The following is a 16,022-nucleotide window of genomic DNA, read 5'->3' as shown; positions in this document are numbered from 1 at the left end:
TTTTGAACTAATGTCAGCGTTGCCAATCTAAAAGAGCCTCCACATGTTGCTTGCACTGAAATGTAATTTGGAGTCGACCAAGTTCTGGCAGGAAAATATCCTCACAAGAGCCATGAATGTGTGGATGACTTGTGAAGACGGCGTACCTGCACAGTCTGCTCCATGGCCTCTCCTTCCCGAGGTCATTTATAATTTTTATTGGCTATTTCAATAACTTGCAGTTTACAAATGAAGGCTTTCATTCCAAAGTACAATTCATCCACTTTGGAAAGTATTTCTCTGAGTGCGTTATTAGATATCTAGTGAATGAAAATGTCAGATTTTTTGAACCAAGAGCCTGAGTTACAGACTGTCTTCTGACAGATTACAATCCCTCTAATTGGTTTTAATTTCGTGCCAACAATGACTCTACTGGAAAAGGTGTCCTTTATTTGAAAGAACTGATGTTTTTTTCAGGATTTCAAGTATTTTCCATGACCATCTCAGGTGATCTGATACAGTAGAACTGGGAAAAACAGCTTGGGGTTATATATCATTATTATACTGTATGCTACACAGCATGGGTGGTGGTTGTTTGTTTCCTGTTGCCTGTCAACTGTCAGCACTAGTTTCTTTTAACAATGACTGCAGTTGTTGTTTATCCTTAACCAAGAGGTTATTATTGTACAGATAACGAAGATGGTCCCCTATCTTTAAAGTGGCTTTAACTGATATTTTTAGAACATAAATGTATTAAATGACAACATCCATCAGAATTAGTTAACATTCGTCAGGTGGCCAAAAACCCAATGATAAAATTGCTCTGTAACTGCTTGATGTGTATGTAAGAAACTTAAATACTGCCATATCAACTTAAAAGGTGATGTCAAAGTTGTAGTGTTTCCTTAACCAGTTGGTTTTCGTGGACATCAATCTACCTATGTGGCTAGATAGCTACGTTCTACTTAGCTGCAATCACAAAAAATAGCACAAAAGAGCGTGAATAAGATTGATGTGGCAGTACAACTTGTTATAACTCTTAAGCTGAATTGTTTCGTTGATAAATGTGACAAATGTGACAAACCTAGCAACTACCAAAGCTTCAATATTAACTGAAAATTGACAATGGTGGAAAGGACTCTTGAGGAAAAGGGGAAAACAAAACAAACTACACCGCCACCCAACAAGAAAACAGAGTCAAGCTGAATAGCTTAAGCCCAGTCTAGTTATCAGGACCCTCTGAGGTCAGGCCTCTCCCTGTGGTCAGTGTCTGGTCATCAGGGAGATTTGGTTTTGTTGAATTTAGTTTGACTACATGTTAATTTTCCTTTTAGTTGTGTAAAATAAATGTATTTTCAGTTACGCCTAATGCGTGGTCTCCCCTCATTTGTCCAGCCTTGAGCTGGGTGGGCTGTGACACCAACTATTACAGCTGTATCACATCATTAGGTTTTACTATTTATGTGCAAGTTAAAGGTGCATGAAGTATTCTGTGATTTTTACTGACCTCAACTTTTATTTTGCTTTAATATTTGTTTAATTTTCAACTGTTTTCCTTTGGCCAGATGTTAAATTAGCCATTAAAACTACAACAAGCAACTGAACAAAAGGATAAAAAAGGTATAAAGACTATTACTACTGTTGGTAAAACTGGAGGGAAAACAATCAGACAAACAAAGACAGGAACTTGGACAGATCGTTTGCTTTTGACATGAATGATAAACTCCTGGTTTTGCAACAAGAAGAGCAGACGCAAAAGACTGTAAAATAAAAATACTGCTTGGCAATGAAACAAGTTTCTAAGTCTAGAAATCTGAGCACCTTGCCAAGTCAGCACTGCTGATAACTTTGGCATCCATCTTACAGCCATTTGCTGCTACGCAACAATGAAAATATTTCTTGTTGCCTCTTAATAACCAGGGAGGTAAGATAACATTCACATTATATTAACTTAATCAGGAATTTATCTGTTATCTGCACATCTCCTCCGTGTTGTAAAGGTACATCCTCAACGTATGTGGGAGAGTGGTAGCCTAGCTTGTAGAAAAGCGTGAGTCTTCAGTTCATGGTAAACATTTCCAAACCACAGTGATACCTAAGTGTCAGCTAATAAATATAAACGAGGAGGCTCTTATTAGAAACTGGTGGAGCCCCTGCTTTTACTGCTCTCTATCAGCACTAACGTGCAACACTTGGATTGGGTTACAATAAGGCTAATGTCTTTTGGCTCCTCTCGTTGGATATGATATAAGGATGGGAGTGATTTCTGGTGGGAAGCAAAGTCTGGGTTATAATAAATAGCCCCAAAACTTCTAAGCTTATCAAAAATCCGAGCAGCTGTGGTCAGAGGACAGGGAAGTAACGCTTTGGGCCCATTGATGGTCACTCAATCTTGCCAGCGGCGGTTATGAGGATGAAACGCAGCTGCTTCCTTTACAGTTTGAGACGGTGAGGACTTACTGGATGGATGTGAACTGGCTTGTGTGAGGTCCTGAGGGGGTGGGGGGGGTGGAAAGAGAGACCCAAACCACAGCTGCAGGGCAACAAGCCATACAAGACCCACGTCTCTTCGCTTCCTTCGCTTGCACCTACACCCGTTTCCTGTCTGAGCCGGGGATATTATACAGCTGATAATGGCACGTAAAATAATAGCCACGCAGATGATGAAAACACTTGACCTCCGAACTCGGGGGGATTTACATCCGACCTCAGTAGTGCGGAGAGAGAATCTGCTGCCCAATCAGTGCCTTCCCCCTTCTTGTTGTGTGGCCTCAGGAAAGCGTGAAAGGAGGCTGATTTCTGCAGCCTTGATTCAGGATGAGAGAGACGAGCTGTGGTCACAACTCAATCTGTCCCATATGGGGAAGATATGAAGCTCGAGGGATGAGCTGAGTGAGAATGTGTGGGTGTGTCTTGCCTGACAGGGACCAGGACTGTGGCAGCTCAGTCATGCTAGAGCTGAGGGGACAGTGCTGTGACAGACCAAATGAGCTAGGAAGAGCTGTTGAAGTGTATTTGTGATAAGCATTTAATTTATTACCCAGCCAACCCAGATGGGTAGGAGTCTGTGTGACATATTAGGTCTTAGCTGTTGGTCAGCAGCTTGTTTTTCCAAGTAGGCTGCCTTAATAGACAAGTACTCAATGTCACAGTCTATTTTTGCTTCTAACTGGCCTAAAACTTGCCTTTAAGTTGTATAATTTCAGTATATGGAAGGCTAAAGATACTGAAATCTCGCTATAAAAATCACAGAAAAAAAAAAACAGGCTACAGAGGACACTACCTTAGTGTCCTCACTGGAAGCTACAGTGGCCTACAAAGCCAAAATACAGCTACAGTAGATATGCTGCCTTCGTAGTTGTAAAAACATGGTTGCTCACAGAGCCTTTATAGTTGCTCGTTCGGAGTATAGTAACTTAGCTTTAGCCAAATTTAGCTTTGGTTAAAGCTAAGTTTGCTTACTATTTTCCCATTAGCTGCTACCTGTAATCAAAATATACTGCACTAATTTTGACAAACTAACATCCTGGCTATTTAGTTTGTTATATATCATTAATAAGGTTATATATACACCACTGCAGTCCTGCTAAAAGGTAACTACCCTAGCTTTGCAGAGTAGCAGTAGTGTAGCAAGTTTTTGACTTAGCTATTACAAAATTAGCTAGCTAGCCATATTACATACAAATAATACACTATTCTGAAATACAGCTAGCAAGAAGAGAAAGTCTAATGTTGTAGTTTAACAAAGTCTAATATAGTATCAGCCAACAGTAATGGTTTACTTATGATACTTGTAACATTTTAACATATTTTCAAAAGGGTAGATAAAAACTAAAGTTTTCAGTTCCTCTCACTGCCCGAATACAGATAAAACACCAGAGAACAACATAATTTCCTATGTCAGAGAAGCTAATATTTAGTAACAAATGTACCATACCTGTTTACTTAACATGGATTAACTGATTAGCACCATATAATACATATCTATAATTAGCTACTTTCGCGTGCACTAGCATTTCTGTACCATATGTCCGTGATTTGTCAGAGATGTGTGCGGCAGATGCTGTTTGTCTTCATTTTTTACAGATTTTCACTGAGAGAAAAAAAATTAAATAAAATACATGGACTGTTTGATCTGATTTTCACCAGATTTTATTTCCCAAATGTTATTATGGTTTCTTTTGCCAGAGGACAATGTTGAGCACAGTTTACAGTAAACAAGGTCCTCTCATGACAATGACAGCTCAGATTATCCCTCTGCTAAGAGGAAGCGAAGAGGAAGATGCAATCCAGTCTCTACAAATTACATTCATATTCTACTGAACTGTTTTACCAATTATGTTGTGGTGGCAATGTAATCTGTGGCAGGAATGTCTCAGATGCAACTTTTTACTTTTTCTTTTTTCTCGAATGAATGAAGCACTACATTTATGAATGGCAGTGGTATTGCAGCAGCATGGTTAAGGTTAGGCAAGGATCGTGGTTTTAAATAAACATATCTGAAGTCTATGAGTGCCAAAACATAACCATAAAAAGTTTAATATAGCTGTAGTCACTATAAATACATACTCTACTGCAAGATCACATATTTTGTCAGAGAACAAATACAGTCTGTCAGTATTTTACAGATACGTAACATAGAAGTATGAGTAAATAAAAATACAAATAAAAATGTGTTTGTATGTGTAAAACTTATTTACAGAGTATAGATAGAGTATAGGCATGGGCCGGTTACCAGTTTGAAAGTATATTACGGTATGAAAAAGTCAAGGTTTCAAAACCACTAATGTTTTCTGTCATACCGTTCCTGATTTCACACCTACAGGAGCACCACCCATCACTTTATGCCAAACTCTTGAAATGAACATATGCAACAGCTACGAAAGTTAGCATGTCTAGCATCGGTGAAAGAAATATTATAGTCCTGCTACTGCAGCAGATAAAAAGTAACTAGCTAACATCAGCTATTAATTAAACATTGTTACTTCACAGAGCTGAGATTTTTTGTGAAATTAGTACTTTTACTTCAGTAGTAGAGCTGTAATCACAGTACCACGATACTGTGAAACTAGGATATATTTGCTTAAGATTATCATACCGTCAGAATCTCATACCAGCCCACAACTAATAGAGTATATATATAATACATACTGCTAAGTGTAGTAGATAGAGACAGTGCCGCAGATACTTCTTAACTCTCTAAACTCTTGTGATGGTGGCAACATAAAATTAATTGATAAACACAGGCCCCAAACCACTGGAGACCCCATTACAGCTGAATCACCTGCATATGGTAGTTATGCCTCTGGTTGTATGTGTCAGAGTCCCCTGCTAAATAATTAAGGCCAAGATAATATAAAACTAAAGAGTTTTTGGACCATAAATTATTATTATTCTTGTGTTACCAATTTTTGAGGTCATGTTTTCAACTGTTTCAAACTATGACCAATGCTGAATTATTATTTCCTTCAACAATAATCAAAACCCTGCAGCAGAACTCTTTATTAGTCCCAGTGGGAAATTGGGAAATACCATTGTGGTGTCCTAACCAGAAGTCCACGGTTTCAATCCCCCACCACAGCCGATCCATCAGCTGACATGTTGAAGTGCAAGGCTTTTAGTGAGACAATGAAGCCGCCTTCCACCCTCCACCCTCTCCTTCACCCGCTGACGTCTATACAGCAACACCGGCCAAATGCTGAACATGTATTCATAAAATGTAAACTAAGACGGGAGAGAAATGTGTGTACAGTAAACTTTAGAAGATGACGCTTCCATCTGGAAAGATAATGGAGTTTTTAGAATACAGGAAGCCAATAAAAGACGTCTTCCTGCCCGTATCGCTTGATGATTGACGCCCAGTGGACACCTTTATCATCTAGGTCCTCAGGGGGAATAATAGTAATAATAAAGGACTCCTACAGTCACCACACAGCATGGAACTCTTTCCTTTTGTTGGGTGGTGTTTGAGTCTGTGTAGTCTGACAGCTGAGTCGACTGGAAACGGTTTGTAATGAGATTTAAATGAGTCGTATAGCATTATCATCGTGAATGACACTGTGTAATTACCTCATTCACACATGGACACCATAACATTTTTGAAAAAGGCCAGCGCACTTGTCTGTGGGAGTGTGTGCGGTTGTGTGCATGTGCATGTAGTGCAAATATGACTCACTGCCTTTGAACCCAAACACTCGCTAATGAATACTCAACAATACATACCGTATGTGTGTCTGCCTCTGTATCTGTGCCTGTGTTTGCAGCTGAACTCGAGATATTTAATAGCAAAAAGAAAAAAAAAAAAAGAGAGATCTGGCAGTGTATTAAGTCAAGGGACCAGGGGAGAAAATTAACGTATGCGTAAGATCATCTCCCGAGTCAAAGTTCACTTTCCAGGCTTTGAGAACGCAATTCATCAGATTTTTGAGAAATATTTGGATGTTGTTGTTGTTGGGGGGGATTTTTGGACAGCAAGTGGTGGAAACTGAAAAGCAAGAAGTTTTAATATAAGACTTTTTAAGACCTTTTTAATACCACAAAGACTGGAATTCAAAACCCTTTTTCAAGGTTGTACTGTCCAAAGTATGAAAAGTATTATGGAAAACCAGCAGGGACCATGTGGCCAAGAGTTATTTATGATTGTATCTGTTTTTTTCAGCATTTTCCACCAGTGTACAACAATAACTCCTTATGATATAATTCGTTAAATTGAGGAAAATAGACAGCTCTAACAACTGCTAGTTGTATTAACGTGTAATGTCTCCCAACAACCCAACACCAGATACAAAAATGTTTTATAACTAACATTACCACCTACAGTAAGCACGAAAATATATCTAAGGCTTTTGTGAATTTATGTCTTCTTAATACATCTAAGGCCTTTTAAGGAAACTGAATTCACTGCTTTTTAAGACTTTTCAAGACCTGAGCAAAGGGCAGCGAGTCCAGTTGTGGTACAGTATTAGATATTTAGTGTAACAGAGGAGGTCATTAGCTGTGACTTCTCATTTTTAAGTGTAAAAATTCCTTTTAGCCACACTAGCTTGGCTTTACGAGCAGCAGTGTCGATTTGTCCGTCAATCCACCACTTTGGTCCAGGCTGAAATATCTCAACAACTGCAAGGATGTGGATTGTCATAAAATTTTCTACAAGCATTCTTTAGTTATCCCCGGATGTTTCCTTTAGCACGGCATTTTTCCTTTGGCTTTACCACTCCAATTTATATTGTACCAGGAAGAAGCTAAAAGGATAGTTTCTACTACTGGATGCCATTATTCAGACACTTTGCTGTTGGTTGACAATTCCAGTGTTTTTAAAGCAAGGACTTACAATTGTCCATTTGCTTTTATTGAAAAACTCGGTTTTTGGTGAAATGGGTACATTAAACCAAGCTAAAAATTGAGAGTTAACAGCTATCATGAGATATTTCATTTCCCCTCAAACCTCTATCATTCAATTTCAGAGGATGGTTCAGGATATATTTAATCATGTCTTGTTTCAAGCTAACACTTAGCTTGAGACAGAAATCCCCCATTTCTCCAGGAATCTTTGAGAATGAAGTCGAAACCCCTGATTTCCTAAAGACAAATCCAGTCCAACTCAGCCTGTACTTATGCATTCACTGAATCCCTTTTTAACAGGCAACCCCCAGCACAGGCTGGGCCTCACTCTGCAATTACACCCTAAAAAAAAAAACTCTTTACCTCGCACCTATGGAACCAAACGCTGAAAACATGTTCGTAATAATGTCCCCCGACCAATGATGGATGGCTCGCCGAGGTTGGAGCACTGGCAAAGTGTCTGTTTGATTTGGATGGCCGCTCTAAGCATCTCTCCAGGTTTAGTTTTTCACTACGTCCCGTCTGTTCACTTTACATCTTTGTATGTTAGTTCAGCTCTTTCTCTTTCTCTCTGGCTTTGATATTTTAATCCACGGTCACAGTCCTAGCAGGAACAATAAAGCCATGTGGGGTTTAAGTGTTAAGGCCCGACAAATAGAGCTGGAAGGAGTTTAATCACCAAATTAATCAAAGTCTGAACTATAAGATTGTGTATAAGACATCTGAAATGCCACTAAAATGGAAATGAAACATGCAAGGACTATAATATCCAATTTGAATTCATCATGGCTTAATACAAAATTGATTTTGGATGTGAAAACTGATATGAGACGGAATTAAGATCTGTCTGTGGAGGAAAATCACTGCAGCCACAAATCAAAACATACGAGCAAGAACTGTCTGTTTTCAGTCATCTCTGTTCTACCTACAGGTGAACCCTTGGTTTACAGCCAATGTGAACATGCAGAGAGAAAAGGATGTTTTATGGTATCAACACTGAGAGTAGACCTTCAGTTAACATAAATAGAAAACTTCTGGGAAGAGACATATCTCTAAGGCAGACTGAATCTGCACGTTGATTGTTGTAAGCCCTTTGTGGCCGCAATCACGAGGAGCCCCAGAGCAACAACTCAAGCCATCAAATACAACTCCAGAGTCCTTGAGATCAGGAACGGAAACTAAGTTTTTGTCAACAGGCCAGACATGCTAGTAAATCCCAAAACCTGACAGGCCACGTTCAGTATTTTATCAGTTTTTAGGATAAGGTAGGGCATCCAAACGATTGTGGTTTACCTGCCAGAGTACTTACAAAAGGAGAAGATTTAGCAGCACTGGCTTTTGGTTGTCGTCATTTTTCTTTGATCTGGTCAAGCTGCATTCAAAGACCCAACAATTAATGTTTAAAAAACAGACGTCATGCGTTCAAGCCAGGATTAACTGGATGGGGGTCAAAGAGACTCATTGTTTCTAGGGGGTCACTTCTGCATCCAAAGGGGACAATAAACAATTCTGTAAAAAACAGTGCCAGGAAATATTGAAGTTATATATTTTAAAAAAATCTGACCTAGCTATATTATAAATATAACCAATTTAGTTTTCAATTAAACAGACAAACTGACAAATATTTGAAATAAAATCAGCTTTGAAGAACTCAGATATCAGATTAATCCTGTTGGCCCGGTGTCTTCACTTTGCCTGCCAAGCTAATATTACGTTAGCTGACCTTAGCTAACATTTTCATTTCAGGATAAGCTGCTGCTCATCACTGAATCCTCCAGAGATCATCATCAAGGTGATAAAGGCACTGATGACAATGACAAACTGCTGCTGAGTCAGATTTAACAACTAAAGCTGAAAATATCACATATCATCGACAATGATCTTGTTAGCTTTCAGTTAGTCTCCCCTGGCTGCTGAGCAAACATTAGCTAATGTTATGGCTTCACAAACCGACAGAATAAGCTCCTACTCAGCTGTAAATACTTATAAGATCCTGATCAAGGTGATCAAACTATAGTTGTGATATGCTTTAAAGTAATAATGGATCCTGACTATTTTTACTATTCACTAACACTGTTAGCCTTTACTGCTATCTAGACAGAATGTACAGGAAGTGCTGATTTTTGGTCGAGGATATGGAACATTTCATAGTTTGGCTAACCTATATGATTAATGCTAATACAGTTGATTAATTCTAGAAATCAGAAACTTGCTAACAGCTTTGATCTCTTTAGTCTATGGGGGCAACTAGGCCCAGGGAGGTTGTAGGGGTGGGTCACTTTATCAGAGTGTTTATAGGTGTTGAAAAGTCTTAAAAAGCATTGAATTCCATTTCCTAAAAAAGACCATAGATGGTATTAAAAAGGTCTCAATAAACAATTTAAATGTTATACTCTTGTGTCCAGTTGTGGGCTGTTGGGTGATACTATACACACTTGAAAACTAATGGATTGTTTTGATAGTCCCTGTCCTGTAGCAAACAACATCACCACTACTGGCTACAATAGCTGCAAAGCTAATCTTCATTAATTAATCACTCTTTAATCGGTTAATCCATCCATTTATCAGCTGTTTATCTGGCTCTATGTTGCATTGATGACTTTTATCCTATGTGGTATTTAAAAAGTATTAAAAAGTCTGCAGAAATCTTGTTTACTCGGTGCATTGAAGACTCAAACTCTGGATGGAGAGAAATGATCCACCATCCATATTCGCTAACAAGGAACGTCAGCTTTTAAAAGCCTACACAAATAAATGCTTTAACTAAAAACATCAGTGTCTACATGCTGCACATTTTCATATTGCTGTGCATTAGCAGTTTTCACCACTTAAAGCCTTGTCTGGATTTTCCTATTTCTCCAGCTCTACAGCACTTGCTTTTCATCTGCAAACGCACAGCAGACAGGAGACGGATCATCACTCATCCAAAACGCTGTGTGCAAAAGAAACAGTAGTACAAATCAGCTCACGAGCATTAGACATCTCGGATCCACATGTGAGGCATGGGGATATGCTGTCCTTGGGAAAAAAAAGTAGCTTTCCGGCACTTCTGCGAGCCGCCAATGTGCCTTTTATTTAGCCGCCAGAGCTAATCACACATTCGGCCAGATTCAGCAGGGTGTGCTCTGGCATTTATTTACAGTCGAGTCCACAGCCAGGACATATCATCCGTGATTCAGTAATTCAAAGAGCCTGCTCTCCAGTACAGGCCCAAGTCCCTCAACTGCCACATTCATTGCAACAATTATCCTGTTACTTGGGAGGGAGCTAAAACATGAGATCACCGCCGATCCAGCCACCTACAGCATCTCGTGATTGTGTGGACTGGCTGCGAGCACCACAGTGAAACGACCTTGTAAAAGTCACATCCAGGCGCTAATTCTACTGGCACTGTGGGATTCTGCTGTTTTCTCCACCTGATGACCAGTTTGGACTTTTTTAATTTGATACTCTCAGTACAAGGAGAAAACCTTAAAAACCTCTGCAGTCGCCAGTTTTCAGCACATATTAGATCTGGATCAAATTATACATTTCAAAATAATGTTCTTAGCCTTTTTCTAAATCTTATTAAAGGAGCAGATGTGTGAAAGTTGCGGTGTCAAGACAGCGCCAGAGAAGATGTCAAAGAAAAGCTTTTTTAATTGTAGTTTTGGACTGAAAAAGACCCAGCCCAGTATGGGTGCGAGTCGAGTTCTTGGGACTATTGCTGCATATTCACATTTATGTCTTGGAGTTTGGCATTCGCAGGTGCGGGGAGCAAGTCACAGTGGATAGAAATGCAACTGTATACGCTCAGAGAAGTGGAAAAACAAATTGTGAGATTCACGCTGACATGGTTTCCCAGTTGCAGGTAGAATGGGTTCAGCTTACCAGGGCCAGAAGGCCTCCGAGTACATAACATAAGGCCTGGAGCGGCACCAAAACTCAGTGGCCTCAGAGCTCCGTGTTCTGCAGCATTGGCAAGTTTCGCTTCCAAAAAGGAAACCTCGCCATTACAAGGCAAGTGGGCAATGAAAATTCAATTAAGGCCCCACACCTCTGGTGCTTCACAGCAGTGGAGTGAAACAGTCCAGTTCTCCAATGGAGGGCCTTCTTTGTCAGGGATATGGCTCCGGTTACCATTTGGATGGAGGGCTCGGTATTCCATATCCAATTATCCAAACACATCAACACATAGCTCAAATTATAGATTTCGTCTTGTGGTTTGCTAGAATGTGGTTTCATGTGTGTCTTATTTGAAATGTATGTCATGTTTATGGTTTGTTACTGAGAGATGACAATAAATAAACACAGCCGCTGTTGAGTGTCGGGCTCATTGGTTTGTCAAGGCTGACAAATGTGCTATTGTTAAGAGATGTCTTTAAGAAAAAAAAGATGAATACAAAACATTTGGTTTTGGGATTACCTCATTTTTAAAAAATAATATAGCCTTTCATATACTCAGTATTGAATTATCACTACCTCTGTCCCTGAGTTGAAGCAGACAGTGAAATTCTCTCCTCTGGCAGAAATACAATCCAATTGTTCAATTTAAGTGTGCCTCTAAATTTTCTCAATTGGCTGTCCGGGAAGGGAACATATGGTGTTTTTACTGGACATTTTTGTTCCATGCCAAACATTTTTTTCTGGTATTTAAAGTGCATTCTCAGATCTATACTCAGCTGTACTTAATCCTTTGTTTTCTTTAGTAGTTGCACTATGAACCATAGGCCTATAACAGTGGAAACTGTAATGAAATGTACAGTTTTTTGGACCAAGCTGCAACATTTTTCTGAAATCACTGTTAAGACTTGGGAGTACCAATATATTTTATGGAGTATTATAAGAGGTAGGTATTATTAGCTGAAGTTCATATCAAGATTAACTAGACACATCTACCTTATTTATTCTTTGCACCTTCTTTATGACTTGAAGAAGGAACAAATTGCTTGTGTTCGTGGTCAAATCTCATTTACTGTATATTTAGATTTGTTCTGTTTTGTGTCGACTGAGGACAGCGTGTGCCCCAACAACTGTCATGATATATTTATTCTGTAATTTGTTATTCCATTCAGGGGATGTTCCAGTTGAAAACTTCCGACTATAGGAACTTGAAATTCTGACTTCTAAGTACAACTGGAACGCACCATGATTGGCTTCCTACACGATTCATTTTTGTGCATTCAGGTGCATTAAAGGGGTGGGACAGAAATGACAGCCTGTCTGATGGAGCTAATTTACTGAACAGATCTTCAATTAATCTCCATGCCTTACTCATTAAGCTTTAACCTGCATCCATTGATTATCTTGATCACTTGGGGGCAGTGGAAGAAACTATAAAATCAACACTTGTAAAATATCACATCGTTGTCATAAAGTTGTAGTTGCTAACTGTGTCTCTGTCATTAATTCCACCTTTACGGTGGTTTATAATGTTTCGTTTTGCTAACATTGCTGGACATTTACAAATTAAATTATATATTTATCATTAAGGTTATAGTTAAGCATGGTGTACTGGACTAAGACATATTAAATAATATTTAAAAATATAATTTAATTAACACCTCTGTGATGGTGTAAAAAAGGTTAAGATTATAGGCATTATAAAAGTAGACTTTATGGAAGAACAGGTGTACTGAATTAGTACAGGTGTACCTAATAAAGTGGATACTACATGTATAGTATTGTTCCTTACAGTAGATGAAGTAATTTTAATACTTTACCTTAAACCTTTACGTAATACATGACCTACTGTACACTGTAAGAGTCACCGTCAGTTTGTGGCCCCCGCTGACTCCCCACAATCCCCCCTGAGCGGTACTGCTCTCTCTGTAAGCAATTAAGAATAATTTATTCTCTGACTTGATGCAAGCCATATTGATATTTCCTCTCCCTCTCCTTTGGATGAATGCAACGAGGAAAAACATGGGCTTAAAGGTTGTAAACATGAAGAGGATCTGGTTGGGAGATAATTACAGCAATTTCCATGATTCATTCATAGCAAAGCATGCCGATAACGTCCATGAACTCTGCAGCATAATGACGACACTGAGGGATGCAGAGGAACGAAGAGGTTTAATGAATCACATGCAGCACAGTCGCTACAATGAGAAGTAAACAACACCGAAGCCATAAAGGGACAGGAGCCGTCCATGACCTCACTTTTTTTTAATCCCACAGCACTTTGAAGCTCTAATCTCCAGAGTACCATCCGGTCACAAGCTACTGCTGCAGTTTAGGTGGATACAGACGGTTTCTTTGACGCTGCATGTCTGAGCTGAAAACTGTTAAATGAAGCAGAGACTCAGAAATGTGATGAACCAGACCTCAGCTCAGTCTGTAGTTTATCAACATCCTGTTTGTGGAAAACATTTAATATGATTTCTCCTGTTCCTGAACTGTGCTGTACTACTACTGCTACTACTACCACTACTGGTACTACTACTGCTGATGTTGGCTGCTGCTACCAATTTAACTACTGCAACTATACCTGCCTACCTATACCACTGTTAGTACTTCTACAAAGACAAGTACTACTTCACTACTGACTGCTACTACAGCCATTATTACTACTTCTACTGTTAATGCAGCCATTGCTACTGCTTCTACTACACTAGTAGTACTTTACTTCTGCTGCTAATAAAGTCATTACTACCACTATTACTACCACAGCTAGTGCTAAGTACTACTGCTTTTACTAATGGAACCACTTCTAGACAGCTACTACTGCTACTACTACTACAGCCATAATTACTACAGGACTACTACTATTGCTGCTACTACAACAGGCTACCACTACTACTACATCCTTTACTACTACTACTGCTGTTACTAATACAGCCATTACTACTGCAGACACTGCTGCTACTACTGATGGTACTACTACTATTACCTCTCATAATATAATACTATCAGACTTTACCACTGATACTACAGCATTTACTAGTAGTATACTACTGCTGCTGTAGGTAGTACAACTTCCACTGCCAGTACTACCCTTATTATTCAGAATACTATTCCTACTAGACATAAATCCTGTGTTTACAGTATCAGTGCTGCTGAGTCTATTAATTCAAACAGTAAAATAATAAAGGAACATTGTGGTGATAACACTGTTTGTATAACACTTAGAAAAGTTACACAAAGATTTACAGACAATAAAACTGAAGAGCCATAAAATAAAAATTAGATCAAACATAAACAAAACAGACAAAGACAACCGCCACGAAAAGAGAAAATCCACCACTTCAGACGTGTGTTGAGAAGACATTTACAGGATGACACTGAAGCCTTTTCTCATTATGTAGCCTGTGTTTTGCTGTGCAGACCCCCGGACTCCTCCTCCTCCTCCTCCTCCTTCAAGCTGGGTCTGCTTCCAGCTATGACGGCTTTGTTCTTCCAAGGCCTCTTTGGGGCCTGCTAATGCAATCAGTGCGAAAAAGCTCGGACATAAAATATAATAGGGGGGAAAGGAGCAGGAAGAGTTATAGGGCTGGGATGAATAGTTTCCCCTTTGAGTTGGTTCCGTTTTTGTTCAATTTATTGCTCTCAGCTAGCTCCTGACCAGAGAGCTCCTTCTCTCTGTGTTTTCAGCTCTCCACGCCGGAGGGGTCTACCGAGTCTGCAGCACACTGACCTCATCCATGTGAGCCAAACACATGTTCTGTTTCTGCAGGTTCTCCGCTCAATCCCCCCCTACGCTGCAGCAGGACTTAGTGTAATCCATTTCAATGCTAACACTACCGTATGTTGTCATGGAACGGCCTAACTGGAGATAAATGTGACTTTAAAAGGAGCAGCACTCCAAAATCATTAAGGTGGAGAATAGCCCTGCTTAAAAAATGTTAATGGACAGCAGGGGCAAGCACTTAAAGCTCTTAAAAGTGCATGAGCAGGTGGGTTTGTGTAGTTTGTGTATATCTGGAGGACTATTTTCCTTGTGAACTTTTGCTTTTACTCAACAAAAACAGAAACTATGACTGCCCAGAATAGAGAAAATAGAAAGAAGCTCAGAGAGCTGTTGTGACTGACTAGCCATAGCATGTTTGTTTATTTGGGAGACTCTTGACGTACTGCTATGACCTACAACACCAGGGTTACATAACAGATGGACAAAACCAAAGGCGTTTTATGCTTAGCTAAGGTGAAAAAGTTTATGAATCAATAAAAACAAACTGTAAAAGGTCTAAAAACATATTTTAGTAATTAATCCCCACTAAAACATTATACCATTTTTTAACAATAAAAACTCATTAAACAACACTGTCAAACCCAAAGCCAGCAGTAAGCATACTAGCAGATCTGTTAGCTAGCGGTAGTGCTAGCACAGCTAACCCCATCAGTCACATGACCCTCACCTCACAGGCTGTTGCAGTTGGTCAAGAGTCTCTGTCGTCAGCTATTATAATTCACTAACCAGCCTTGTAACTGATCCAGACGTCACTAAGCTTTTGGTAACATTATGAGGCTCTATGTTTGTTTTTCTTGTCATTAGATTCTATAAACTTAAATTAATTTCCACTATGCTTCTATAAACCCTCCACGAGAGCTGTGCTCACATTCATTTCCCTTGGAAAGCAACATATTGATTGTATTTAACTGATTTCTAGAGTTAAATTGTCAGCTTTTAGTATCACAATTAGCCTATTTACAGTGAATTAATTAGGCTTAAGTGCTGGAAAACCGATGATTCCCTCCATCTCTGTGTTTTCCCCTCAGGAAAC

At 39.3% G+C, this 16,022-nt stretch overlaps 1 long non-coding RNA gene across 1 annotated transcript in view; it reads right to left on the bottom strand.

Moving 5' to 3' along the window:
- LOC108901537 (uncharacterized) overlaps positions 1-16,022 on the bottom strand; it is a 183,362-nt gene that overhangs the window by 31,460 nt on the left and 135,880 nt on the right. The window lies entirely within an intron of this gene.

This window comes from Lates calcarifer, linkage group LG8 (assembly GCF_001640805.2).
Source record: "Lates calcarifer isolate ASB-BC8 linkage group LG8, TLL_Latcal_v3, whole genome shotgun sequence".
NCBI lineage: Eukaryota > Metazoa > Chordata > Actinopteri > Centropomidae > Lates > Lates calcarifer.
The sequence above is the reverse complement of the archived record's forward strand: the minus strand, read 5'-3'. Positions and strand labels throughout refer to the sequence as shown.